The 27808-nt window shown below is 35.9% G+C and overlaps 1 long non-coding RNA gene across 1 annotated transcript in view; it reads right to left on the bottom strand.

Annotated features, from left to right (window-relative positions):
* Positions 1 to 8320: 8320 nt before the first annotated feature.
* Positions 8321 to 27808, bottom strand: part of LOC137476544 (uncharacterized) — a 34268-nt gene continuing 14780 nt past the window's right edge. Inside the window, exons 3-4 of the long non-coding RNA XR_011000409.1 lie at positions 10027 to 10074; positions 8321 to 8568 (exon numbers count right to left, since the gene is read on the bottom strand). This is a non-coding gene — a long non-coding RNA (uncharacterized lncRNA). The remainder of the gene's footprint in view (positions 8569 to 10026; positions 10075 to 27808) is intronic.

Below are 27808 nucleotides of genomic sequence, written 5' to 3'. Positions count from 1 at the left end.
AAACAACCATATAATCCTTTGGTAATAGATTGAAACAAAACTAGAACATCCCCATATCCTGGTTACAGGGCAGACAGAGCCCTACTCTAGTTCAAAACCAGCCTCTGAAGTCATCAGCCCAAAATGGCAGGCACATCTTCAGAACAGCTCATTGCATATAATAACACCTAACGTGAGCTTGAATAACTTCAAACATCGTTTCACAACAACCTTGTCTTATGCAACCAATCAGCCACCACATCAGCCCATTCCTATGTGAATATTTGCTTTCAGGTTGTATGGATGAAGAGTCTGAAGGCTGAAGAAATGCCAAAATCACATTTTCTAGTTTATAATCAACAGCACATTTAGCAAATTTAAGTCACAGTAAATATGTCCAAAGACTAAAACCAAGCTAGAGTAGCCAAATCAATTAGAGTAATTAAATGCATTTTGAGCAAAACACATTAAAATTTTCATGAAGTAGTTAGGTTTTTATATTGTTAAATATATGTCTAATAACTTATTTTGAAATAACCAGTTCAAATTTTCTCTTCCGAGTATCCTGAAATTTGCATGAGAAAAAATGGTTCATTATAATAAATGCAGAAAACCAATATGAAAGTCTGTGGCTTACACTTCTGGAAGAAATGAATCTCTGAAAATAAAGTTACATCTGTTTTGGAGGTTTTTTTTCCCAAAGATCAAGCACTTAATATATGGTGCTCAATTTTTGTAGTTTTCAGGTCCCTCTACAAGCCGCTCAAAATCTGGTCTCATGCTTGATATTTCCCCATTCAGGTAGTGTTGGTGAACACATTATTTATTAGTATGATGGGATTTTTAAAGAGAGGGAGAAAAAATATTCTCAAAGCAGAAGAATTCTCAGAATTGGAAGGTGAGCAATGACTTGCAAACATTTTCCACTTCAACAGCTGCTCCAGGAGTTTAACATCAATTTGTGGTTTTTTTTTTTTTTTAATTTCAATACACCTTCTGTTTAGACAGCTGCCTGAATACATGTTTATAGCACACAGAAGACAAAACCCTCGCAGTAAAATGTGGCACTAGTTAATAAAGCAGACAATAAATTGGAAGAGGCCTACCCCTACAATTGTTCTCTCTACTGTAATTAATTTGGACACTTTCTGGCATTTGCTGCCTGAGATTTGAATCATAAACAATGTTTACACCCATATATACTCATGTTCAGTTTAGCAACTCACAATACAAATGGTAGGAAAAAAGAATTAAATAAAATATTTTCATAATTATATTTTTTTAAATTAAGACAAAAAATGAAGTATTTCCCTGAAAAAATCCCAACAAAATATGTGAAAATGTTATGAGAAAGATCTTAGTGCCAGGATTTCTCCTGCTCTCTCTCTGGCCCATTTATTTAATATTTATTATTTAACAGTAATATTTAATTATTTATGTGAAGTGGAATAGCATCAACAAGAGAGGCTGGGAGAAAAAAAAAAAAAGAACCAACCTGACTTTGTAGAGCAGTGATTATTATACTTGCCCATGATGTGGAAGAGGGAAGATGGAGGAGTTTATATTCCAAAACAGGGAAAGAAAAACTTGAAGTTGTTGTTTTCCTATTGTATTTGTATCAGGACATTAAGCTATTTAATGCCAAAAACTCTTTAGTATTTTTTTCTTTTCTAAACTTTAATGGAATAGTAGTACAACCCACTACTGCAATTTCTTAAAATAAAAACGACATGCCAGTGTTGAGAATGGAAATGATCCCCTTTAATCTGGAACATCAGCTTAGGTGTCTCAAAAGGCAGGAGACACAGAGCACTTACTTTTAATATATACATTCTCTATCCAATCAGGGCACAATTTCAGGTGTTTCAAAGGATAGTAGGGAAGGCCAGTGGACTACAGGACATGACTTGAGCTTATGTGCAAAATACACAGATGTCTTTGAATATCTGCATGTCTCTAGAGCAGGAACCTCAGACCTGCAAGAACCAGATGGAATATTTCTGTTATTTCCAGTTTGTCAGTGCATGGACTTTTAGAAAGAAAGATGATAAAGGGGAGACTCCCATTCTCTCCAGTTTCTTCCCTGGCCTATAGAGATACAGAATTCATACCACAAACTTTCTGGTAGAATGGTCTGGCTTGGCAAATTGGGTGACAGAGAAAGAACAAGAAGCTGCCACTCCCAACTGGTGTCAAGACACCCAGAAAAAAGAACTCTGCAATTTGAAATGTTTATGTTTAGCATCCTGTTACTTAGATTAAGATCGCCCAGCCTTAGCAGCTGCAGTATATGGAACACACTCCCATTTCCTCCCCATCCCAATCTCCATCACAGATTCTCTTCCAAAGAAACAAAAATTCGACATTCACACCACCAGCATCAGCTGTCACCAAGAAATATCTTCCATTATGTACCTGTCGACATGGGTGACTGCTATGGGGAAGAGAAGAGAGTAGCAGGAGATCAGGCAGATAGCTGCATTTGTTCCATGCATTCCAGCTGCTGGTCTAGTTGCAGGGGATAAGGAAAGAAACAGAACTTGGAGAAACCCAGTGCTGACGTTTCAGGATGTTGAGCTCAGTCCAGGTCCTTCTTTCTGCGGGAGTGGTTGTGGAAGGGTTGGTAGAAGGAAGCCCAGCTTGCTGAAAAGATACCAGGCTAAAGAAACTGTACAGTCCTTCTGCTTGGCTGCTGGAACAACTACCCCTGTTTCCAGAAAGGAAAGAGGATAGTAGAAGTAGAAAGGATAGGAGGCTCTTGTAGGCTAGAATGGGCCTCTGGTGGTGTGCTGCGTTAGGTGAGCAGGGACTGGAGCCCAAGGCTTACCCTCTAACAGAGGCATAGCTACCAGCCAGACTCTGCAAACTTCACGATCTCCATTAATCTCTAGAAATCAGGACATTCAGTACCCTAATGATCTCCCTTCAGATTCCTAGTGCTTCATGCTCGTGACGCACCCTGATCTGAATTTATTCATGCTTGGAGTATGGATGTACATGAATGTCTTCAGTAAGATTGCTCAGCAATAAGTCCTCTGCTTCCACACAATACCCAGTTTAAAAGGCCTACTATCTTTCAGTTGCATCCAGCATTCCCTAAATTTATTTGAAAATTAGATTTACATCTTTTATTTCTTTAGTTTCATGATTGTTGTTCATGATACTCTGTTTCCATCTCCCCTTCTGCTTCCTGGAAAAACTTGTGTCTAATTCATTTTCTCTGAAGACTTCAAAAACAAACTTATAAGCTTAAATGTTGCCTCTTTTCTAATATTTTTGATAATTTTTCTTTTTTTAATCCTGTGTGATTAATACAATTTTTTTCCAAATAAAATTTCACTGCAAATTTCAAGCTTTCCTTCATTTTAAATCTTCACTATGAATCATCATAATTCTTAGACAGCAGTTGCTCCTGCCTACCTTCTCAAACTGTTTTCCCGAGTCTTTTTCTTATTTGAGGTTAGATGGCCCTTAACAGGGTGTATCAAATCTGACCAGTTTAACATAGCATTGCATTTAACGAGTTCAGAGCCGCTGCTTTGAATCACCCCTAGAAGCAATTGCCTCTGTCCAATAACTACAGGTCTCTTATGTATCTACATTTCATGAATCGGAATCGTAACCTTAGTGAGGTGTCAAAAGTGAGCCAAAGCTGTCAGTGTGCATCTTGCCGTACTTGACAAATGATTTGAAGTGGGTGCCCTCGCCTGTAGGAACAGGCCCAGTCAAGAAAAAGATATATATTTGTTTGAATTTGACTGCAGAATGAGGACATGCTCTAACTATAATGTTCACACAGCTGCTGTGCTTCAAAATAATTCCAGGCCCCAGTCCTGGAAAATGATTTGTTGTGAGGTACTCTTTGGCCTTGAAGAGTTTTATTGACTTCAACAGGCCTACGAGTACGTATTGGTGCCAAACACTGCAGCTGCAATAATTAATTAAGATTGAGCTGTCTAAGTGTGGGAAAAGGTACAGTATTTCTAATTCTTTTGATCCAGAGCTGTTTTGCTCCATGTGAAGATCTAAAACTTTATGGCTTGTGAACATCATGATACTCCTGAACACCATTTTAATGGTCAGCACGCTGCATACACAATGGTAGGTGTGCCTCAATACCATGAAAAGGTTAATCCATCACCTAATCAGTTTACAAGTCCATTCCTCATTCCCATTTTAAGTATGTACAAAGTGATGGCTTGGACTTGAATACATGTAACTTATGCAAAATACTTGATTATTTACATAGTAGTTTTGTTTTTTTTTTTTTTTAAGGGTGATTCTTTTGGATTTCTTGGACTGTAGGATAGTTTTAGGACCTAAAATACTGCTAAAGAAAACTATCTCTGAACCCATCTCTAGCCTCCTCTTCTCCTCTTCACTCACTATTTTTTTCATTTGTTAGAATATATTTATTTTAATTTTCCTGCAGCTGTTTTCTCATATGCCATTTATCTCAAGTACTTCCATAGTCACTTGTCAGCCTCCTTATCAACCATTGTCCTACTCTTGGACCAGCAGTGCTGGAAACACCAGCTATGTAATAAAATTTCACACCTTCTTGTGGGAAAAATGAGATAGGAAGCAGCAACATGAGAGGAGAGATGACTCTGAGAGTCAGGTAGGCAGAAAATATTACTTTTATTATTATTATAATTTACAAAATAATCTTGTTGTTAACAAAATTGAAAGCACCACAGATTTGAAATTGGTTTGCTAGACCATCACCATGGGGGCTAGGAACAAAATATTTCCAACTTAAAAGTTGGTGCTCCAGAATATGTTAGTAACAAGGGTTAAATTCCATGGCCAAGGAATCACTCAGTCTTGCTGATACATCTGCCTTGTTAGTAATAAATCTACACGAGTCATTAGTAAAATCTGCTCCCAGCTACATACCCTGTGGTTAAAGTTCCTTTATTTCTCAGAGGCTTGTCCAGAACATGTCTGATCAGGACATGGGCAAGAAAATTTCAAGAGAAATTCAGGATACTTTAAGCTATGTCTTTGTAAAGCAATGCTGAAGCCATGTCAGCTGGAATGGCAGAAGATCATATCCTCTTGCTAGAGAGGGGAGCCTGCCAGGCTGCATGCTAAACTGCTTTGTTATTTAACCTCTACATGCTTGAGGAACATAAAACGTGTGTTCCCACCAAATTAGGTAAGTATAGAGCGCTATCATTGTTCTTAACCCCAATGGCTTGCAAACTGAACTAAGAACAAACAATAACAGATTGATATAGAAAAACATACAAGTAAGAGGAATGATAGAGTGATAAAAACAATGGCAATTTCAGAATTATTTCAGCTTTTCAGTGCTCCATCTCTTTGACCGCCTTTTTTTTCTCTCTTCTTGGTTTTGTTTGACTATGAGGCGCTCTACAAATGGTATTCAAATAGATTTTCTGTGTAACATCTAAATCTTTTTGGCATTCAATCAGAATGAAAAATATTACTGAAGAACAATATTATTAAGATGAATTTCATTTCATTATTTTCTAGAAAAAAGAGATCTGCCAGGTATTTTAGAACGTGTAAATTACAGTTGACAAGGATAATTGATACTCCTGGGCTGACTTTTCTCTGTGGTCAACTGGGAGTTTTGGAGCAACACAAGTTTTTACAGATCCTTTAGCTAAATTGAAAATCCAAATTTAGAATGCTGCACTAAGATGCACTAAGATGTGGATTTGAGGAAGTTCCTGAAAAAAATATTAAACCCAGAGCCAGTGAATAGGTTCTACTGTCATATGGATGTATTATATTGGTATGTCTTTTTAGAGACAGTATTTTTCTTTTAAATAGGGTACAATAATCACTGTGGCTGACAGTTATGGAATGATATTGCATATATAAAGCACAGCAACATTTCACATCCCACTTCACCTAGTAGATGGTTGGGCACTGGAAGGAGGTCCCCAGGGAAGTGGTCACAGGACGAAACCTGGCGAGGTTCAAGAAGCATGTGCTTCTTGAAGCATGTGCTCTCAGGCACATGGTGTGATTCTTGGGATATCGTGTGCAGGACCTAAATTTTGATGATCTTCATGGGTCCCTTCAGGATATTCTATGGTTCTATGATTCTATGACTTTGCAGAGAAGTGGAAAGCAAGGATTGAAATAGCATTTGTGTACTCCAAATCTTACCTCACTGAAAGTATTTTCCTGGAGTGCTCGTGAATGCATGAAGATATACATAAGAAGTCTAGTATTTTATCTACAAAAATGGTCTTGCAGACTGGTGCCTAGGACTATCCTTGCATGTTTTAGTAGATGATCATTGTATATATGACCTGGGGGCAGGATTCAGGTCTTTGGACATAAATGAAGAAACAAGCTTGAAACCCACAACCAGCTGCTCAAACACTGCAAAATCATAGGAGTTAAGTGAGGCAACTGTTTTGTTTTGGTTTTGGCTGTGTTTTAAGGATTGATTTTCACAAGTATCTAACTTCCATCCACTGAGTGGGAAGCTTAAGTTCTGTACTCTTACAGTCTTATCTCAGAAACCCATTTATAAATTCTCAGATCTTTTATGCTCTGTTTCCCTGTGTTGGTCATAACTTGAATCTTTCATCATGTGAAAATTAATGAAATTTTAAATTTCTTATTGTGTCTTTTTTTTCTTTTTTGTATTTTCTTCTGTTTTGAAAAAGAATATTGGAAAATAATTTCCATTATAACTAGTGGGCCAGAACTCAGCTGAAGAGTTCACAGGTCTCCTAAAACGAATCAATTACATTTGCAAAGAATGGGGATGATTGTTTGAGTCTTGGGTTTGTGCAACATTTTTAATACTCACTGAAAATCGTCTCAACTGTCTTTAAAAAATGGTGCATTTTTAAGACTCTTTGCACCTTGTCTTAATGATTTCAGATAGAAATATTTTAGCACTTATTTTAAGTGCATGCTTGGTTATACATGAATCAGTGATAACACTTCTTCGGGAAACAAGCCTATTGCTTATAAGGAAAGTTGCAAAATTAAAAGGATATGTTCTGCTCCTCCCTCTCCTGCGAGAAATCTGCAGAGACTTTGATTTTAGCCATGTTGCCCTATTACTTGACATGAGTATTTCGCAATGCATTTCTAAGAATTTATAGAAGGACATAAATAATGATTTTCAAGAGCCATTGTCAGTTTTAATATACATAGAACCATTTAAAAATCTAATTAAATCAGCTGATCCAGAGATTGCTTCTCTGATATCCAGAACTATTTCTCCGGATATTTAAATCAATCAAAAGGCATCCTCAGTGCTGTCTTTCAGTTAGTTTATTTTCATCCTATACTGACCTTCATCTAGCATTTAGGAAATTTGTGAAGTTATATTAAAGTTATCAATGGTAAGACATAAAATAGAAGACAGATCTGCTACTTCAGATGTGTTTTCACAGTGTTAAATATGGCAGTGCAAATAAAATTAACCATCATGAAAAACCACTGAACTCTTTACAGGTATGCTGTATGAACAAGACATTTCCCAGGAAATTGCATTCTTCAGCTGTGTGGGCAAATTATCTTCAGTTTGTTTGGAAGAAACTTTATGTCTTAGGAAGATTGTCTTTCCAGAACCATATAAAAACCATGTGAGGCCATACCATAAACACCTTTTAGACATCACAGGTTACCTAGAGCAGAATTGTCAGAAGAGCTTATCACTGGCACAATTTTCCTCTCAGCAACTTCAGAGACAGCAGGACAAATAGGAGAAAAAAGCCACCAATATTTCAATGGTGTCTGGAAATCCAGAGGCATCAAGACACTTGGATTACAGTAAAACAATTTTTTTCACCAAGGAGATTGCAGGGAACTGAAGCCACTCTAACTTCCAAAAGGTGCTAGGGCATAAACTGGCATTCCATGGGAGGACAGCAATCCAGTATCACTGCAGTTCACAGACAGAAAGCACAGCAGCAAAGTCTCTATTTAGAGGAAAGTACCACAGTGTTAAGTTTAGGCATATGGAGGGGAAACTCAACACACTCCACCAATATTTTCCTGGACACCATTTCATGACCCTCTAGACCATGTGTCTTATGGACCTGAGATGCAAAAATATATTAATTGACTTCTTCACACCTCTGTTACGCAAAACAAAGTCTCCATGATCTTTACTGAACAAAACCAAATTGCAAGTTAGAGCTCTTCTGGGCCCTTTCTAAGCTACCCTTTGGAATATCAGAAACATAGCCACCTTGAAAACTGTTGACTAAACAATTTTCTCCTCATTTAAATTACTGACTAAACAACATCTCTGTTTTTCAAACAGAACACATAAAGTCCTGCTTTGAATAATTTCAAATTCCATGTTTTGATAAAAGTACTGATGCTCTTGGAATATTTTATTTCCAATATTTTTATTTTATTTTGGAAACAAAAAAGCTGTTTTTGCATTCTGGAGGAGCTGGAAAAATGGTGTCCTCCTCTTCTCTAGTTATTTCCAAGACCCAGTTTTGTCTTCTGTGACAGCTTGAAAGAGGATTTGCTATCCAGCTGGAAGATCTTGGTGGCAGGTTAGTAGTAGAAGACGTCTAGGTTTATCAGGTTTATTAATACTTGGTAAATATCCCTTATATCAGCCCACCACTACATACAAAGCTACAACAGAAACATGTTAGAAATTTATTGAAGAGTGACTTCCATTATTAATTTCTTAAGACTTTTCCCTCAGGGGAAGAAATACTTGAATAAATGCTAATAATGGCAATACCATCACTGGGACATCCTAAGCAAAGATCCACCTGAAAACCCACCATGCTTTTCTAGAGAAGATTGACATCAACAGAAAGGGGCAAATTTGTGTCCAGAAGAATAAAGAGGATTTTGTTTGTTTGTTTGTTTTATTTCTTTTTCACTTATTTTAAAGACAGGCTAGAGCTACATGAGTCCAGCAAGATGGTCAGAAAGCCTCATGAAAACAGCACACTAAGCATGTACCTCCCCTCTTCAACTGTAGAACTGCTCCTGCACTGTCAGAGATGTTAATCTAAATTAGTGTGTGCATTAATTAATTGGGTTCTGGGCTGTGGTGCTTGGCTCATTTCTTTCCTCTGTCATGTCATAAATAGTGTCTGTTCTCTCAGAAAGGAGAAACTGTGTGGGACATGAGCAGTGACTTCAAGCTTTTGTAGAAAGTAAATACAGGAACTGACTAAAGGATTGTGAAAAATATATGCATTGTTAAGTTTAATTTGAGAATAGTTGCCATATCAGGCATAGAAATCTCTTCCTATACTCTGCTTTTTGAACAAGTGAAAATTACAATACTAATTTTTTTCAATGAAGAGTAAAAGGAGCAGTCTCCCTGCATATAATGCATTTAAATACCAATTGTCTGCCACTTCTCAGCAACCTAACATTGTTAAATTGCCTTTTAATCACTCTGTTTGATATTTGATATGTAGCAGTAAAATGTTTGTACTGCGAATTGTACAGTAAACCTTCAGTTTAGGAGCAAATTAATAGTCTGGAACCGTGAGAATCTGACTGTATCTGAATATTGATGATCTCACTTTCTGAGTCTCGCTGGGATTGGGGGTGTGAGGTGTTGATCATTGCTTCTCACTGATAAGCAAAATATTTCCAGACCGTGAAGAATTCTGTGGTGTGTGAGAAGGATAAACCATAATCTGCATCAACACACTAACTTCTCCTCTGCCATTTGCATTGAAAATCAGGTAGAAGTTATGCTAAGCTCTCTATTATAGCCTCATGTATGTGAAAGGTCTTCCCCTTCATTTGAATAAGGCCTCTTATGCATGTGAAAAAAAGCACATTTAAAAGGAAGGTTCCTTTAATTAGGGTGGCATTTAGAATTCTTAAATGTTCACTTTTTGTGATGCTAAATTGCAGAGTATTTTCAAATATGTTGTAGTAGTCATTTTCATTAGCCACTTTTATTTTTATTTATTTTTAAAAGGAAATTACATGGTCTACAATATGGAGTGAAGGAGTAGATTAATATTACTAGCTAGATTAAGGAAAATTTAAATCAGAGTGTTTGATGAAATGTAGGAAAATGTTTAAATATAGGATTAGACTTACAATATAGAAAGCAGTCAAGGAGATCAAAAGAACTCTGTTCAGAAAGTCCTATTAAAAAGAGAGGAAAAAAATCTATTGAGTGAATTCTTATAACTAAATGATTAAAGTGTTTTTAATATATTACATTCAATCTGACTTAAAAATAAAAATAAACAGTAAAGAATGTGCACAAAGTAGAGATTGTATTAATTTTTGTGCAAAGACCGAGTGACTGGGCCTATGTGAAGCTGTCACAAAACACATATATGAGACTATGGAATTTAACTTAAAAGGAGTTCTCTGGAGAATAATTTTAAATCTTCCATGCAGCTTTATGGAGACAGAAGTTAACTGATTGGCATCTGTATGAATATGGATTTCTTTAAATCCATATTTGATTTTCTACACCTTAAAAAAATGAAATGTAACTTATTAAATACATCTTAAGCAAACACTTGGAAGAACATGCTTAATCCTCTAGGGAGTCAATAGAAATGCCTCTAACTTTGGTATCGTTAAACTACCCAAGATCATAGGAGACACGTCCATAGCTGTCAATGTCTTCGGTATCTCATCAGTCTAGGTTTGTTTTGTCTTGTTTTGTTTTTTAATTAATGTTAGACTGAGTTCTTGAGTCATTGTTAACACTCAGTGTTGACAGGATCCTGCATGCTTTTATTCCCCACTGGAAATCTTTACAAGAAATGCACAGGGAACAATGTGGATTGAAATTTACTTTTCATATTATACAAAAGGTTTTTCCTATTTTGATAATCTGAGACTTTAGCAGAGTTTCATTATATAGAATAAGCAAATAGTGGACACATAAAAATTGTATAGCCATATGTGCAGTGCACATCACCTGTAAAATGCATTTCCCACACTACTGACCTATTTTTGTTTTAGTGCTTTAAAAACAAAACCAAAAAAGAATATTTCATGTACTGTACAACCCCTCAATGCTCACATGAACCACAGAATTCCTTCTGACTTGATTCCCTAGTCCTTCATTTACTCAAATAAATACCTCTACAGAAGTTATGAGTTTCAATCAAAATGCAGAAAAATTTGTATTTCAAAGTCCTATTTTAATTTGGTATGATTATTCACTAGTCAATGTGGACATATTTTCCTAGTTTACTTCAAATCCAGTTGTGTTAGGTACAAATACAAAAACAAAAGAGGTAATTTCATTAAGGTTTGCCCTTCCTATCCTTCCCATCAACCCTTCCCAATGACATTTATAGTCATGCTTTCCAGATACCATCTACAGCACAAGTGCTGTTGGTGTGTGGAAAGGACTCTTCTCCAATTTCATATTAGAAGTAACTCTGCTATCAGGCCAAACAGATGATAATTTCTTAATTAATAAACAGTAGAGGAGATACATTCATTCCTTAGTTCAATAACTACAAAATACGAGAGGAAGTACTTTCCCAAATACATAAATATTTTAAAATATTCTTGATGTAAATGGGTAGTTTCAGTTTTCCATTTTTATCGAATGAATTTCAAGCATGATTAATTCATTTTTTTTTCTTACTATAGCATCACAAAGGCATGGTCAGTTGATTAGTTTATTAATGCACAGTGATAGTGTTTGAGGGCTGTGTTGAGAGTCTGGGATGTCCTGTAATGAGACACATGGACCCTTAAAAAGTAAAATTTCAGTAAAATTTCCAGTTGTTCCTACAGCAGCTTTAGTTCCACAGATTGGAGTGAATTGTGAGAATACCTTTATCTAGAGATACCAGTACTGTACTATAATACACTGTACTACATTCCTCGGCACTGTGCCTGCTGGTGAGGCTACACCTCGAGTCCTGTGTCCAGTTCTGGGCGTCTCAATTCAGGAAGGATAATAAGGTGCTGTAGTGAGTCTAGAGGAGGGCAATGAAGCTGGTGAAGTCTAATGAGAAGCAGCTGAAGGAGCTGGGGTTATGTAGAGGAGGTTCATGGGTGGCTCTCTACAAGGACCTGAAATGTGGGTGTAGTCAGGTGAGGGTTGGTCTCTTCCCCAAGGTAACAAAACTGGACGGGAGGACAAAGTCTTAAGCCGTGCCAGAGGAGGTTTAGGTTGGACATCAGAAAGAATTTCTTCAAAGGAAGAGTGATTAGAAATGGGAATTGAATACCCAGGGAAGAGGTGGAGTCACTGTCCCTGGAAGTGTTTTAGGAAAGAATGGGAATGGCAATTATTGACATGGTTTAGATGATATGGTGAACTCTGGTCATTGGTTACACTCAATGATCTCAGAGATCTTTCCCAACCTAATTGTTTCATTGATTCAGTGATTTGGTAATGTTTGTGCCCTTTGGTACCACTGTGAGTACAGCTCGACATTGCAGCTACTATCCATCAGCTGGCAGTTGATATTCTGCAGCAGAATGGGAGACGCGCTGCCTGCAAGGTAAACAGAAACCACAGCGTAAGAAGGTGGAAAGGAGGGGAAAACGTTTTGGAGGCCAAGAATATTCAGGAGCTCAAAAGTAGAAGAAATTAAGGTGAAAATATCTGAAAACAGCTTCTCAAAAACATAGTTTGAAATAATGAAGGTACCATAAATCCAAATAGTTAGGGGGCAAAAAACACCAGCAGTGTAGACTGTGCACCTGGCATGCCTGAAAGAACAGATGACCACACAAATCTTTGAAAAAGCCACTAGGTTCATGGTTTGCAGTAAGTAAACATAATCCACTTCTGTTTTACCAGCTGTCTCTTTCTGGTGGAAGACCAAAGGCTGGCTTGCTCCTTACTTCTCTTTCTGATGCTTCACTACTGACTTTATCAGTTCCTATTGCATATTTAGAGAACTTTTTCTTTATGCTTTCTATCCTGGCATTTGGGAAGACTCATGATTCAGGTTTTTATTAATTCCTTCCTGCTGTAAGACAAAGTGTGAAAATGATAATTGATTTTGAATATATTTGGCATTTAACTACAATGAGACACATCTGAGCTGAATCTGACATACTATCACTCTATTAACTTCCAACTGTCTTGTCAGTAAGTTCCTAAATTTGCATATTGACAAACATTCTTGAAAAACATGTTTAATCAATCCTGCACAGGAGAGGGGTTTTGTTATTGTGATGTGCAGTAAATACTTTAATGAAAGCAGAGATAGTAATTTGTAGAACTAGAAACTGGAAAGAAGCTGCTAGGTGTCCAGGAATCAGGCATAGGACAGAATATCTTCATACTAACATTAATGTTTTAACACAAAAGAGAAAATGAAATTATAATAAAAGCCATATGTAATATATTCTAAAAATAATCAGATGATCTCAGAAACAGACAAAGCAGAAATGGGATAGCATTTGAAATTAGAGCTATTGATTTTTTTTTTCTGTACAAATATAATCTTTTGATGTATCAGACAAGCTATTGCTGGATACAATATATTATACCAAGTCTCCATTTTGAAAATGAATTACAACAATAAAATACAGAAGACTGCTACAGTAATTGGGAGAATGGAAAGCACAACTGATGAAGAGTTAAAAAAATGGGGCTTCTTGCCTTGACAAAATAAGGGTTAAGAGGATATAAAATGTACTATTGCTATCCATAGGTGCAGCAGAAGAATGGAAGAAAAGACAGACTACAAAAAAGACAAAGAGTGATGAATTACATAGGCCTAAATAAAGTTGTGGTCAAAGGACTGCAGGGCCATGAACAAGATTAGGAAATAGTAGGAAGTATTTTAATAACCCTAGAGTAACCAGTGGAGGAGAAATGAGCTTGATGACCTAAAAATCATTTCCTCTCTCCTTCCTTTACTAAGAGGAATAATTTTTCAGTGAAAGCCAGGATTGAGTGCAGCTACTTTCCTAGATTAATTTACACATGGTTTATTAATTCACTTAAGACATTCTGGCCTTTATCACAAAACAGTGGGATTCTGTGTGTTTATGTATATAAACTTAATGGCAGAGGCTACAAAAAATACTTGCTGTTAGTGTATGAAAGCTGTGTGCTATGAAGGCTCATTTGTACACAGTAAAAGGCATCTGAATCACACAGTAGATGACTTCCATGTGGATCTCACAGTCTGCAAGGATCCCTTTGATTACTTTCATCTCACAGTGTGTTAATATTGCTGACATGGTAAATTACTTCTACTAGAAAGGATGCATTGAATTCACACCTGTAGCATATTACAAAAGAAGTTTTCCATGTAAATGTACCCTGAAATTATGAGGAATCTAACTGCAGGCTGTGCACATGAAGGTAACTACCTCCCAGGAAAGACCTCCTATCACAAGTAAAAGGATTCCACTGAGGAAATTGCTGGTATTCCTGGCATGTTAAGATCTTACATGATAAACTTTGCCTTTCCTTTACCTATAAGTCTTAGGTATGAAAGTTCAGTCCTGCTGTTCAACAAGTAAAGCTTAAAAATTTATAACCTGGTTCACTTCTCTATCAGAGCAGTATGAAACAGGGGTCACAACATGGTATAGCCCTTTTAATTCAAACAGTAGATATGGTATGCAGCTAATGAGCTTTCAGAAGAATTGGATAAAAACTTACACTGAATCTTAAATCTGTGAAGATGATTCATAGAAGTTGGTCAAAATCTTTAACATTGTGCCATTGTAAAAGTCCAAGGGTCATTCTACTAAGTTAGTGGTTGACAGATGTAAAATGAATGAAAAATTGAATTTAGCACAGCTCATAGTAATTTCAGGACCCTTATTTTGAATGATACTTTTGAGGTGTAATGATAAGATATGGAAAACTTTCTTCTCTATCTGCCACACTTAGCCCAACAGGGTGGAGCATGCAGGTAAAAAAGAAATTCTTCAAAGGAAACATTGGCTCTCAGGAGGTGTGTATGATAGCTGAGTTCATGTACAAAATCTGAACTCTACCTGCCTATAAAGTAAACAAAAATATATTAATTTTAAACAAAACTACATTTATCCATATCCCCCCAAGTGTAAACATGTGTGAAAACATGTCTAAAAATAGAGTTCAAAGACAAATGCCTTTCCTATGGGGATCAATGAGAGAGAATTTCTTTTCATCTCAGTAAAACCTCAATTCAAAAGGAAGGCTGAAGCCTTTGGGGAAATACCTAAAAACAATGTTAAGATGTTTCAAAAACTGTTTTCCACAATTTTGAAACAAGCTCACCTGAGTTTAAAATTCTGAGGTATGACAGACCTTGTTAAGTAATTTAAAAAACAAAAGCAAAAGTAGCAATACAAACCCAGTAAAACTCTCAGATGTCTGTTTCCTTTCTATGCCTAAAAGCAAATATATACCTTCAGCATTGTTTCACTCAAAAAAAACCAAAACAAACTTCTAAAAGGGAATAAACCCCACTGTTCAAGGTACTGCCTGAAGCTGCTATGAAAACCTTTTCTCTAGTACCAAGCATGTGTCCAGTACACAGACCATGTATTCAATATTCGAGGAAACATTTATATTAATTGAGGCAGATTTGCCATTGTTAAGCATGAGCTATGGCAAATGTTGCCTATGGACCCACTCTTCATCAACTCCCAAAAACATAATTTCATGAGAGAAATTTTTGTCATAACTAAGTTCATTCCCTTCTATGTATATTTTCTAGACACTCCCAAATGATTTTGCCTTGTACAAACCTACAGGTCATCATTACTAGGTCCTTAGCATTTTGCTGAAATCAAAGATCAGTTTCTTTAACCCATTATATCACTCATTTGTAATGCAAATTGGATGTTTTGTATTTCTAAGTAGACTTTGTGACCTGTCATCACTGTCTGAATTTCTGTTATACCAGGCACTGAGTAAACAGGGAAAAATGTGTGATTCCTCTTTCAAACTTCTTCCAAGCTAAGTAAATCTAAGAACCAATGAGTTTTTTTTATCTACACAAGATGTGTCTCATTATTTTCCAGCTTATTTCTATTTATTTGTTCACCTCTAACAATACTTCTTTATCATCCTCTCTCACATACTAGTTTTCTGACAAACAGATTAATAAATACTTAGATTAATATGCCAGAAGATTTTATAATGTGTAGCAGTGGGCTTCATGTGAGATATATCAGACTTGAGAAATACTGTAATTGCAATTAAGACCCAAAACCTAGCTTCCTCTGGCTTGATGTTCTCCAGAAGAAGGAGATGAAAGGCTTGTCTCTATGTGTGTGGGTTTGCAGAAGAAAGTCGAGTTTCCAGGTGCTTACTTCTCTTCCAAAGTAAATGTAATCCATACAGAAAAGCCTGAATGTCTTTTTCTCCTACACAAGTTTGATGTTTTCAGCTCTTGCCGATTAGATTGTGCACTTGCTCACATTCTGTCTTCTAAAATCCATGAGTAAATGTCATAAAATTCATATAAGCTTTTAATAAATTACTTTTTAAAGTGAAATGTACGGGGGTAAAAACTAAGATTTCACACTAAAATTATCTAAGCTGAAAAAGAAGGAAATCTGTATTCTACTAAAATGTCTTTGATTAAAATGTAGACTTATTTCCTTTTGAAGAAAAGAGAATTTGATTTTGATTTTAATCCTCCTGAAGTGTCCATGTGTGCTCTCAACTGTAAGATATGAAAATGAAATGCAGGACAGAAGATCTAAAACAGAAAAGAATTTTAGAGCAAGATGGTAATATTTCAAGAAGATATATATGGCATCAATTTTAAAGTGAATACTTAATTTTCTATAAAAATAATTCATTGTGCTTTTTCAAAACCTCAACCCATAAAATGGCTGAAGTTTATATAATGATTTAAACTATTCAGTGTTTGATATAAGCACAGACAATTTTTTCCTCTACAGATATTATGCTGGAAGTGTAAAGGAGAAAATTGCCAGGAATTGCCATAAAGTGCATGGTTGATTTTAAGTATATTAGGAGGAGTTAAAATATGTGTATATGGAAAGGAAGTGAAAAAGAAAAGAAATGGTCCTGTAGAGGATAACAGATGGTTCCATTTGATCAGAAAAAGGCTATGATTTCCTTGCCGCCACCTTTTGATAATTTCTAAGAATTATTTTCTTAGTTCATTTAGCTTGTGGAAGTTAATTATCTGATTTATAGATCACTTTCTGAAGGTTTGACTTAAATAAAAGGTAAGAACAAGATATCTGCTCACTATCTTTGATATTTATAAAAAACTAGACACAATATAGAATGAAGTTGCTAAATTAGAAGAAAAGAAAATATTTGATACGAAGGCAATGCCACTTGTTAAATTTACTCTTTTCCATTTTCCTGGGTGATATATCACAGAAAGGTTGTCTGAGCTGTCATTGTGGCATCACTAAGAGGATGTACACAACATCTTCCATTCAAATTACCTTTCACATCAATCACCCTCATCAGGCTGCTATCTTCATCTGATGGCTGTAGGACAAATGTTTTGGCTTATAGGTACGAAATGTTAGCATTTGAAAGAGCTCTGAGAAAGAAGGTTCCATGGTTAACTTTGATAAATTTTGTTAGGAAAGGGCAGCAAATAATACAATTGTTGAAATCCTTCATCCAAGTGGCTTGCAATTTTTGAAATAAAATGTCCTTTCTTTTCTTCTCTCCAAACTGAGCAAAAAATGTGTCCCTAAAAAACCTAGAACAAATACTTACTGGGTTTTTACAGGGTTGTATTCTTCAAAAAGGCACTAATGTGGTATATCCTTGTACTGCTTGCAGAACTGTCTTCCGAGTCCTAAATTACTTGGTTTACCTGTAAGGCTGAATTTTCCTACTGGTGTGTGTGTGTTTGTGTAAGTAGAAAAGCGAGAGGTAAATAGCTGGGGTGGCATGAAGGTTTGTGTTATGTTCCAGTCAGATTAAACTATAAATCAGAAGCCTGGGTATTTTAATAACACATTAAATAGTCCTATGCCCTTAGTACTGCATAATTGTGTGTAAAACAGCAGCTTCAAGTATTTTCTGTGGTATTCTCATTTTTTATACAGTAGCTTTTAAAATGTGATAAATGATACTCAGCTTCAAATGCATTGTAAATACCGCATGTATATTACCAATATACATTTTAGAATTTTCTAATCTTGCTTTAACACATATGGTATTATCAATTACTTACAGTATTTTAATATAATGTAACATTACTTCAAAATGACATACAATTTATACTGGATGTCACTAGCCCCTAGACTACCTTGGCACGTATTTATATATTTCAGCTACAATTTATCACTTTGTGAAATATACTTTGCATAATTGAAAATAATGACAGAAAAAAATCATCTACTCCTATACACTGGTAGTATGATATACAGTTCTGATAGCTTAGTATACTATATGAACTCAGTCTGCACAGCCATGCCTTTGAAATATGATTTAAAACAGAATTTATAATGTCGCAGAATTACATAAAACTGTGTGAAATTGTGCAGATAATCATTTAAATCTCCCTACATGAAAAGATAATTGCTCCAGAAATTAGCTGTACCTGGGGTTCATTCATTTGGTCATGGCTAGTTTCTTATATAGTGATGATTTGATATTACAGCTAATTAAGATCAGGTCAGAGTTGCTGAAGGTCAGACATTAATGCACAGGATCATTGAAATGATAATTATAAACAGATTAGGAAGCTACGGTCTTTTATAAGGGGTTATTAGATAATTACTGTGAGAGTGTACGGCTTACTGTAATAATGGATTATCGACTACTTACAGCGTTTTAAGGGTGAGAGTATATTACTTCCTCAAGGACTAAGAGGAATAATGTTGGTGGAACTCTGTAAATAAAATAGCACCAATTGCTTTCAATTTTCTTCTACAGAATACGTTCCCTCATTGGAGTAAACTGTATAATTTTATCTCAATAAGACTTTAAATAAGAAAGGTCTTTAATTCTTTTTTCCTTTTCAGAGATGAGAGAAGAAAATGAATTTTAAAAATAAATAATTTATTCTATTTTAAGTACAGAGCTAGGGCTGCCAGAAGCTTTACAAACAGCAATAGAATGGGAACAGTAGACATTTTACAATGATACAGGGAAAAGGAAAACATTAACCTGAAACTTACTGACATAACAATTGCACACTTATTCCTACGGCTTTTATTCTAACATACCCTTTCACAAATAAAAGAAGAGCAAATAAATAACTAAATAATAAAATGCTTATTGTCTAGCTGTAGCACACCTTGATCAGCTACTGGTTGAACTCCATTTCATTTGGAGTTCTGTGCATCAGAGCATGACGTATAAATCAGTAAGGGGGAACAGGGCTTGAAAAGAGCTTCTGGAAAGACAGAATCATTTAAGTACTGCAGAAGACACTCACAGACAGATTCCAAAAGCAGCCAGTGTGAAGTAAAAGAGAACTCATTTGTGCCACCTATGGTGACAGTGACTATGTGACCAAAAAAGTAAAACAAGCATGAGGGACACCTGTGTGGTCTCCTTTGAAAAGAAAACTGTTTTTATTGTGTAGTCCCTCTATGCAGAACAAAAGAGATAACCTTTGGAGACACAGTATTTTATTCTCTTGTATGAAAATTGTCATATATAATAGCAATGTTGAGTTGTAGATGGAAAAGGTTATATTTAGCTCAATCTTTTCCACAGAGGGAGGAACAAGACAAATTAATGTGTGTATTCCCAGGTGGGTCCCACACCTGGTTGTAGAGAAGACTGGAAAGGCTAAAAGGGAGCTGAGTGGCACTGGCAATGGAGAAAGCAGACCAGTTACACCTGCAGAACCCTGAAAATATTTTGGCACCTACAATTCAATAAAACCAGCTAAAATCAAGAAAAGAAATGGGGTTTTCCTTGCCACAGTTATGAGACAAGATCTCCACCATCTGATTCTTCTCAGATCTTTCACCATCCATGGCAATAGGAGGATTTTTATGCCCCACTGTGCCTTAGGATATGCTGCAATATTAGGCTAGTATTTCAGCATTGGAGACAGGAAAGTCCCCTCTCTGTTTCTTGGAAAGAAGCAAGCTGGGAGGAGCTTTGAGTCATTGTTTTTTCACCTAGGAGACAAAGGCCTTCTTATGGAGGCCAGAATCCAATACTTCTGCCTTAAAAAAACCCTGATCTCTACTCCTCTTACAACCTCAAGTTCAGGCATCAAACTGAAAACAAAGCCATCATCTTTCCAGCTTCACTTTTAAAATATGTAAATATCATTCACAGCAACTTTGAACCATAGACTCATTGAAACATCAAGGCTGGAAGGGACCTCCAAGATCCTGTAGTCCAGCTGTCAATCTAGCCTCACCCCAACTATCCCCAAACCATACTAATTAATTAAAAAAATAAAATGCAATAAAATAAAGGGAAGCATTAGTATCCATTCAACATTAGCTTCATTTTGTTATACAGGCCCAAACTTCCTCACTACCACATATATATATCAAAAATACACCAGATGATTCAATTTTTATTTGCATATGTTTGAGGTCAGCCTGTTCTCTATCTTTTCAGTCCATGGGTATAAATCTTGCAGCACTGCCACAAAAACACAAGAGTTACACAAATCTATTTGGCCATATCCTCAGTCTTCCGTTGAGACTCTTGGGGCTGTTTGGAACAATGGATGAAGGAAAAGTTTACAGAATATGGTACAGGTATAAAAGTACTTCTCCTGATTTATGGAGAGCACACATCACTTTGCTCCCTCATCTCTTCATGTGAGGGAAAATCTGTCTCATCTACTCAATTTTAACAGAATAGCTCTTAAAACTGGAGAAGTTCTGGACTGCCCCTGTGAAGATTTGCATGCCAATATGTGAAAGAATGTGGTACATTAAGGCCTCAAAGATAACATCCCACACTATGTTTTTTATGCAACAGGTTAGTGTTTCTGTCACAGAATAGATATATTTATTATATTTAGTAGTGAACAATGAATGCTGATGACCTACTACTTTTGAATGTTGCTGCACAATGAATATTTTACTCATTTTCTTACTATAAAATATGTCTACTTCTCATCTGAAAGCTATTTTAGTCTTCCACTAAATTTGTGCAATTGCAGAAAGTAGAAATATACTGACTTTTCCCCCCTAGCTACTGCTGTTGAAATACTTTTTAACTTATGAACTGTCATTTACCTACTGTATATCAATTGATTATAGGTGCTGAATTGTGATGGATATTCATATGATACCAGAAAAAATCCATGCAATTTTTATTAGATTTTTTTTTCTTTGTATAATTTTACAGCTACATTTAAACCACTCCAGTGTAAAATTCTGAGTTTTCTTTAAAGGACTGAATCAGAACAAAACAGATATCTGATCTTTATCATGTTGTTTTTTTCAGGCATTATTGCAAACATGTTTTAAAACAAATGCACTTTACCTTAAAGGAGGAATCTAATTATAGTAGATATGTTAGATGAAGCCTTCTGTGTGTGAGTCACAGAAGTTTAATTGAAGAGAGACTTTTGTTTGTTGCTATTCAATCACTGAGTCTACACTTTGTACAATGGTGGTGTTGAAAGAAGATTTACACAATCATAATGTTATACCCTCTCTTTGTTCAGCTTTTGTGGAAGAAAATTACATACATCTCAACAGTTCTTGGAAGATTAAATCTGCAGCTTAAATTTGCTATTTGAACCTTGTATTCAAAACAGCATTCCACAATTAGTAAGCCATGCTGTGTGGCCTGGGGTTAAATTAAGCAGGAGACAAGGGCAAGGGTAGCCCAGGACCAGTGTTTTCTGGTAGGGTGTGTAAATAATGCTGCTTTGATATTGCAGTTCTCAGCCTATACAGAGCTCATTCATATGTGTCCATTTTTGACAGTTATGCAGGTCGGAAAAGATTCCTTTCCATGGGTGAATAGTGGCAGCACTTAGGAACAGCATTACTGCCTGTCAAAGAAGAGAAGAAAATCCTGGATGTTAGGATCTTCCCTGTCTTTCTTGCTTTGCATGAATGATAGCAAGATGGCCATGGAGACATAGAAAAACAACTCTTTTAGAAGCTAAAAGCAAAAAAAAAAAAAAGCTGAATATTCACCACAGCTTGCAGGCCCTAAAATACCATGGACCACATGTCAATTTTATCTGTTTATGGCCAGTGAAGGCTGAAGTACACTTTTACTGAGACATAAGGAAAGTGGGGTGGAGGAAGAGGAAAGGAGAAGCAAGCGCAGAGGGGCACTTGCAGACAGTGAAATCTTAAAACACGTTCAGGAACTGCAGCTTACATTGACTGTTTCTTGAAGGTCTCACAAGATCTAACCAAAATCTCAGAAAAAACATTACATTTAATGTACATAGGATGGATGCAGAGACAACACTTTTTTTTTACTCTGATATTTAGGTCTATCAGTAAGGTCATTACATTATGCTATGTCTTTAATAAATACTGGACACACGTTCTAGATATTCATAGCTAGGAACTAATTATAAATGTATTTAAACAGTGGTTTTGTTAAAATGCTGAAGTATTTTTGCCATCTCAGCAATAGTAAAACACTTACAAACAATCCTAAAGACACAGTCTATGCATGAGTTCATGATTAAGTATGTTTGTGTTAATATATGTATTAAAAAGAAATACACACACACACACACACACACACACACACACATATATATATATATATATATATATATATATATACACTGCATATATGTAGAATGTTTTTTCTGAGTACTAGAAGGTAGTTCTAAGAGCTCAGGCTCTAAGAACAAGTAATAATAGGCAATTTCTCTCTGCCCACAGCTTCACCAGAAAGCATTTAGCACTTCCAAAGTAATGACATCACACACTTTTTTTTTTTTTTTCTTTTTCTTTTTTTTTCTGTAGGATAATGTAAGTCACAGGTGGGTTTAAGGCTCAGGTTGAAAAAGTTAATCTTTTCTCCTTGGGACCCAACTGAATACTTGCACCCACTAGCTATGGTACTACAACAAATAATGTTGAAACTTCAAAGCCTTCAATACACATGAGTAAGACCCTCAAGAAATAAAATTTCAAATGAATCTCCTTTTGGAATTTTTCTTTGATTTTTGAAATTTTTTTTGGAGCTACCTTTGTAGTATTTGCACAAATGTTTCCACTGGGTGGATGCTGTGACTTTTTAAAATATTGTTAAAAATGAAATTCATGAAGTACTGTATTGGAAATTGGAGTGTGGATGAATAAATGGAGACTAAGAGCCACAACAAGAATAACTAGAATAGGTGGACAGAAGTGAAAGGGAACAAGAAAGAAGATATAGGGAGAGAAATAAAAGGCTGGAAATGCAAAAAAAAAGAGAAAAAAAAATCTTGGCAAGTGCAGAACAATGTAGTGAAGTTGGGAAACAACATGAACTCGTAAATATTTTTTGGCCATCTACAGCTTTATACGATTTCTTGGGAGCAGTATTACCTATCCAACCAAATGTTATCTGTCTTCATACCACCCCTCATTCTTCTAACCTTTCTCTGACAACAGAAGCCCCATCACACCACCAAACTGGCATATTGTACCTTTGCTCAAGAGACCATTTGTGTTTCTCCTAATGTTTGCTTTAATTTTTCCTCCATTTTAGAAATGTTATCTTGTCAAAACAGTCACCATATTTTTGTTAGCATGAATATAAATTGAATCCATTTTAGAATCTATCAAAAGTATTAATATTAAAAAGAAGAAAAAACCTCTTTTTTCAAAAATTATCATTTTTGAGAAATTTGCATTAATTCACTATTAAAATGATTAAGCATTTCCAGGTGGATGTAAAAATAAGACAAAAATTATTTTAATTCATGTAATCTCAATTGATTTTTGTAAGTTAGAGGTTTCAGTTTTCAAGGTACATGTAGGATGGGAAACTTAAAATTAAGAAACTTTCAGAGGATGAAATTTTTTTCTGGTTACCCCTTAAGTCAGCAAGTCCAGAGAAAACAAAATATGTAGCCATAGTCCAAAAGGACAGATAATAATTTCCTGATAAAATCCTGATTGTGCCAAGGCATTGAGAGTTGAAGACCCTATCAGGAGCTCTGTTGAAAAAAATAAAAAGGTAGAAAAAGCTCTACTCAAAAGGAAAGAACACCGATGTTTTCCTTCTCTTATTCAATCTCTCTTTTCTGTTGAAAGAAGAAAATTAATTAGGTCCCCACTTCTTTGATTTTAAGTAGATGGTCAAATAAAAGAAACAAGTAACAGCCTTCATGTGTTTTAGTTTAAGTTTTTTTCCTCTTTAGTCTTCTGGCCTATTCTTCAGCAATATTGGGAAATGAAAAAACATTGGTAAAATATTGTATTATTAAGTCTGTCGCAAACAGGCATATCTGCATACTCCAGAAAGTGGTGTAAGGATTTTCAGAGTCCAGTCTATACTTTGGCATCTCTCTGCTCTAAAAACTGAAGCACAAGAGATTTTGAAATATTCAAGCCTTGGTGCGGTTTGAAGTTTACATTTAAGCAGGACTTATACTTCCCTTAATGACATTATAAAAAGTGAGAGGAAAGTACAAAAGGACAATTCTGCCCTCAAAAAGAAGTTCCACTCACTCAAATTTTATCGTTTTGCAGGCTGTGATTTTGAGTGGGGAAGACAGAAAGGTATGTCCTCACTACATGGTGGTAGGTAATTGGGAGAGATCTCAACTACAATGAGACCAAGGAGAAATTCTCTGATGCAAGGATGATTCAGAGGAGAGGTGTGTTCAAAGAGTTTATCGATCGCTAGACTCCTCAAGTGCAAATTTTGTATCTGGAGGTGATGGATGTACTCTCCACTTGCCTCTCTAGACAATTCCCAATTATTTTTTCGGTGCAGACATACCTATACCAGCTGCTGTTGCGGCCATTTGTTTCATGATTATGGCATGCTCACCAAGAAGATGGGAGAATTGATTGGAGTTCTGCCCTGAGTTGGGAGTTTCTAAGCTAGGATCTTAACCTAGGGGCCTAACCACTACAGACTTGTGCTGGTAGAATTTTTAACAACTCCTTGTGACTCCATTATAACTCTTGGAGAAGAAAGGCTTGGTAAAACAGAGATATAAGGAATTCTAGTGCTGATTTTGAATTTTATTAAAATGCTAAAACTTTCTCATATATATAGAAATGAAGTTTAATATTTCTAAAGATGATCAGAACTTTTATATTTCTTCCAATTCCATCGGCTTTGTTGCAAAAAATTGCTTTTATAAATGAAATGAACTGATTGAAGCAAATATGAGGTGAATGATCCTAAGTACAGAGAAACCCAATTTGTATTTTGTTTTTGTTTTAATTATTAGACATAGAATGAGTTTTAGAATGTTTAACTTACTTCTTACCCAGATACATGATTTTTTTAAATAAGATTTTTTTAAAAGACTATGCCTGTTGTCATTTAATGTAGATATTTCTTGTTTGTCAGTTTCTGACTAACCTTATGCCTCAGTAGAAAACATAAGAGCATATAAAGGCTATAAATTATTGTGATAAGCTTCACCTTTTTCTCTTCCAATGGACATAAAGCTATATTTTTGGGCAACCATTACACAAAAATGCTCAGTTTCCCTGAGACAGAATTCATTATTGTCAAGTCATTCACTAGTGCATGAGAATTATTTTTTCCTTTATTTAAACCATTAGAAGAATATGTTATAGTCTCATATCTTGATTTTCAGTAATTACAAAGCTGAGCTCCAAATATGTTTATAAGTAAATTCTATGCCTATGTAGAAATGTATTGGTATTTTGATGAAAATAACAGATTGATTTACCTTCCTTTGCTTGACTAAGTCAGTGCTCACTGCTCAGTGTAACAAATCTTAAGGTTAACCTCTACAGAAGTCAATCAATACATCTTTATTATTCTGTGTATGTGTGTAAAACATCAAAGACTAACTGACAAGAGACAGCTAACATTTCATTTCTAGGACAAGAACCTGTGAAACCTTACTGTATGGTTAATGGCTGAATCTTAAATAATTTTAATCTCTTCTTGTATTTCAGTGCCTGAAGAGCTCAAAAAGTTGAAGTACATACATGAAATAAAACAGAAAAGAATGTGAGTGCAGGAAAAATGAAATACAAAAAAAGGGTAAATTTAAGGAACTATTGTAACTATCTTTCACTATGAGGATCTTCATTATATTAGCTGCTTTTTGTACTTTTGTACTTTTTTTACTCTACTTTCATAGAGTAAAAGGAAACCATCAATGCTTTATGACAGGAAGGATGATTCTGTGAGTGCTGGATGCCTCAGTTTTTGAAGGGAGGACATACAGGAGGAATGGTAGACAAGATATATTTAGCCGTCTACAAAAGAGCCATGTACAATACAAGCTGGGATTTTTGTGTGTGTTTTATTTATTTACTTTTTGTTAACAAAATTGCATTTAAAATTCTAATCATAAGTCTTGTTTAATGCATGTCCTTTTTCCTTTTAAACTTCATTCTTGAGGAAAAAAAGAATAATTAACTTATTTGAAAAATTAAGGCCTATTATGCCTTTAGAGATTTTAAATCAAAATAATATGGTTTGTGAAATCATTCTTGCAGAATGAAAGTCTCAAGACTGGGCTTCAGAAAAGTCTTCTGAAGAGAGATACTTTAAGAAAAAGGGGTTCAAGATCATTTAAGGAACCTGAAAGTGCACAAATCCATGGGATCTGATGAGTTCTATTGCTGGGTCCTGAGGGAACTGGCAGATAAAGTGTTTAAATCACCATCCATCATACTAGAAAAGTTGTGTCAGTCTGGTGAGGATGTCACTGATTAAAGAAAGGGAAACATAACAGCCATTTTAAAAAAGGGAAGTAAGGAAGTCCAGGGGAACTGCATAAATAAACAAAACACACACAAAAATCCCAGCTTGTAATGTACATTGCTCTTTTGTAGATGGCTAAACATATCTCATGTACCATTCCTCCTGTATGTCCTCCCTTCAAAAACTGAGGCATCCAGCACTCACAGAATCATCCTTCCTGTCATAAAGCATTGATGGCTTCCTTTTACTCTGTGATATGATGTCTTGAATTAGAACTAGATCTGGATGTAATATTTTAAAAAGTCAGTCTTACCTCTGTGCTCAGCAAGATCACAGAGCATATCCTCCTGAAAATTATGCCAAGGCACATGTTAAATAAGGAGATGAATGGTGGCAGTCAATGTGGCTTTGCTAAGGGCATTGTGACTGACAAATGTGTTGACCTTTTATGATGGAATTAGAACACTGGTGGACAAGGGAAGAGCAACCAACATGATCTACGTGGACTTGTGCAAAGCACTTGACACTGTCTTGGATGACATTCTTGTTTCTAAACTGGACAGACATGGATTTGATGGATAGGCTACTCAGTGAATAAAGAATTGTCTGAATTATTATACTCAAAGGGTTGCACTCAATGGCTCAATGTCCAAGGGGAGTCCAGTGACAAGTGGTGTTCTCAGGGATTGGTATTGAGACCAGCGCTGTTTCACATTTTTGTTGGTGACAAGGACAGTGGGATTGAAGGCACTCTCAGCAAGTTTCCTGACAACACCTGGCTGTGTGGTGCAATTGACATGCTGAAGGGAAGGGATGCCATCCAGAGGGACCTCGACAGGCTTGAGAGGAGGGTCCGGTGAACCTCATGAATTCAAGCAGGCCAAGTGCAAGGTCCTGCACTTGAGTTGGGGCAATCCCAAGCACAAACAGAAGCTGTGCAGAGAATGGATTTATAGCAGCCCTGAGGAGATGGACTTGGGGAGCTGCTGGTAGATGAGCGGCTCAATATGAAACTTGAAGCCCAAAACCATACCCTGGGCTTCATCAAAAGAAAAGCAATGCCAAACCTGGTGAAGGAATATCTTTTCTGATGCACAAGAAAATCTGACTACCTGGAGAAAAACAAAAGTAGGACAAGTAGGGCTGAAAGGAAAGCACGGCCTATGC

Source organism: Anomalospiza imberbis, chromosome 1 (genome assembly GCF_031753505.1).
Source record: "Anomalospiza imberbis isolate Cuckoo-Finch-1a 21T00152 chromosome 1, ASM3175350v1, whole genome shotgun sequence".
In the NCBI taxonomy this organism is placed as follows: Eukaryota; Metazoa; Chordata; class Aves; order Passeriformes; family Viduidae; genus Anomalospiza; species Anomalospiza imberbis.
Note: the sequence above shows the minus strand (reverse complement) of the source record. Positions and strands in the feature narration are given on the sequence as shown.